The sequence below is a fragment of the Salvelinus sp. IW2-2015 genome, unplaced genomic scaffold, assembly GCF_002910315.2.
Source record: "Salvelinus sp. IW2-2015 unplaced genomic scaffold, ASM291031v2 Un_scaffold936, whole genome shotgun sequence".
Taxonomy (NCBI): Eukaryota; Metazoa; Chordata; class Actinopteri; order Salmoniformes; family Salmonidae; genus Salvelinus; species Salvelinus sp. IW2-2015.
The window spans coordinates 119,058-121,809 of NW_019942656.1; positions in this window are offsets into that span (position 1 = coordinate 119,058).

A 2,752-nucleotide genomic window follows, 5' to 3' on the forward strand; every position below is an offset into this window, starting at 1 on the left:
CTGGACACTCTGGGAAGGCTTGGCTTAGCCGGACCACCCCTGGGAAGGCTGTGGTTAGTCGGGCACCCCTGGGAAGGCTTGGTTAGCCTGGACACCCCTGGAAGGCTTGGTTAGCCTGGACACCTGGGATGCTTGGTTAGCTGGGACACAGTTCTGGGAAGGCTGGGTTAGCTCCTGGACACCCCTGGGAGTGCTTGGTGTCCTGGGCACCTGGGGAAGCTTGGTTAGCCTGGACCACCTGGAAGGCTTGGTTTAGTCTGGGACAACCCTGGGAAGGGCTTGTTGCTGGACTGGGAGTTGCGTAGACCTGGAACAGCCCTGGGCTGTTAGCGAAACCGGAGGCTTGGTTAGCCATGGCCACCCCTGGAAGGCTTGGTTAGTGCTGCGGACACCCCTGGGAAAGGGCTTCGTTAGGCTTACGCCCTGGAGCTGGTATCTACACCCGTGAGCTTGTTATCTGAAAACTGGGAGAGGTCCTTGGGGGTTGCAGACCCCCTGGAAGGCTGGATCTGGACACCTCGGAAGGGCTGGTGTAAGCCTGGACCACACCCTGGAAAGGCTTGGTTAGCCTGGACACCCCGCTTGGAGCGACACCGGAAAGGCTTGAGTAGCTGACACTGGGAAGGGCTGACCCTGGACCCTGGATCTTTGGTGAGCCTGGACACACCTCTGGAAGGCTTGGTGTACCTGGACACCCTGCGGAAGGCTGGTTAAGTCTGGCCCTGGAGCTGTTACCTGTGACACCCTGGGAAGGCTTGTGAGGTCTGGACACCCCGATGGACAGGCTTGGTTAGTTCTGGAACACCCCTGGGAAGGCTTGGTTTAGCATGAGACCCCCTGCGAAGCGTTGGTAGCTGGAACACCCCTGGAAGGGCTTGTTTTCGCTCTGGACACCCCTGAAGGCTTGTTAGCCTGGACGCCCCTGGGAAGTTGTGCTTGAGCCTGGAGCTTTAGGCCTGGACACCCCTGGGAAGGCTTGGTTAAGCCTGACGCCCCTGGGGAAGGCTGGTTAGCTCTGGACGCCCCTGGGAGGCTTGGTCGAGCCTGGACGTCCCCTGGGGAGGCTTGGTTAGTCTGTCGCCATGGAAAGGCGGCCTGGACCACTGGAAGGCTTGGTTAGCCTGGACACCATGTACCGAACATGGGAAGGCTTGTGTAACCCCGTTCCCTGGGAAGGCTTAGGTTAGTCTGGACCACCCCTGGGAAGGCTTGGTTTAGCCTGGACACCCCTGGGAGGCTTGGCTAGCCTGGACACCCCTGGGAAGGCTTGGTTAACCCCTTCCCTGGGAAGGCTTGGTAGTCTGGACAACCCCTGGAAGGCTTCTGTTTAGCTTGGACACCCCGGAAGGCTACAGTATGAAGTGGTCATTTGTGGGATGATTCAAGTAACCCAATCAAGAATTTACTCTCTCTGTGTATTGAGGTGTTTATTGTGTGTTGGGTCCCGTATGTACCAATAAAGTTTATAAAACTCTTTGAGATATCTCGCCAATAACTAAATTATCGGTTTATCTAACACTCTCTCTCTCTCCTCACTCTTCATCTTCTTCCTTCTCTCTCATCTCTCTCTCTCTCTCTCTTCTCTCCGCTCTCTCTCATCTCTCTCTCTCTCTCTCCCTTCTCTCTCCTCTCTTCCTCTCCTCTTCTCCTCTCTCTTCTCTCTCTCTCTCTCTCGCTCTCTCTCTCTCTCTCTCTCTCTCTCTCTCTCTCTCTCCTCTCTCTCTCTCTCTCTCTCTCTCTTCGCCTCTCTCTCCTCTTGTTTTCTCTCTTTCCCTCTCTCTTCTTTCTTTCCCTCTCTCTCCCTCATTATTTCTCTCTCTCTCTCTCCTCTCACTCTCTCTTCTCTTCTTCTTCTTCTCTAAAACTTCTTCTCTCCTCTCTTTTTTCTGTCTCTTCTCTCTCTCTCTTCTCTCTCTCTCAATTTAATATTGTAGATAACTTTTTGAACTTCTCTGGATTACAACAAACTATATAACTATACTATATTTAACAACCCCTAAGGTTGATGTCTGTGCCCCACCAGAAATCTGATTAGCCTAGATGATATCCGTTTTTTTCTCCTATTGGACGCGTCTCAATCTACCACATCAACCTATGCTCACATCCGCATCTGTTGTGAAAGGTGACAGAGCTAAAGCAGTTTGTCAGACCATGACAACATCATGAAAAACGTCTTGGCCTAAAACGACAATATTAGACTCTCACGAATAGAATGGTTTTTCATTTGCTCAACGGCCCCAGCTAGTGTCTTGAGACTCGTCTGATGTTGGTACAACCGATCTAGCCAACATCAGTCCTTAGCGTCCAAACGTTTGGGCTACACACCCAGTCTTTGGAAGGATGAGACTCTCACGAACTCATTACATGTTGTTCGTTGTGCTCTGGACATCCACAGGCCTCACAAGACCCGTTCTGAACATTCCTTTGGTAACAGTTTAAAAAAAATGAATGAGGATGTTTATGGAGTCTCTTTAGTGCCAAAATAAGGGGTTAAATACATGTAAAAAACAAAATGCTTATTTACATTTTAGTCATTTAGCAGACGCTCTTAATCCAGAGCGACTTACAGTAGAGTGCAAACATTTTATAACATTTTTTTTTTTACATACTGAGACAAGGATATCCCTACCGGCCAAACCCTCCCTACCGGCCAAACCCTCCCTAACCCGGACGACGCTATGCCAATTGTGCGTCGCCCCACGGACAGAGCCTGGGCGCGAACCCAGAGACTCTGGTGGCGCAGCTAGCACTG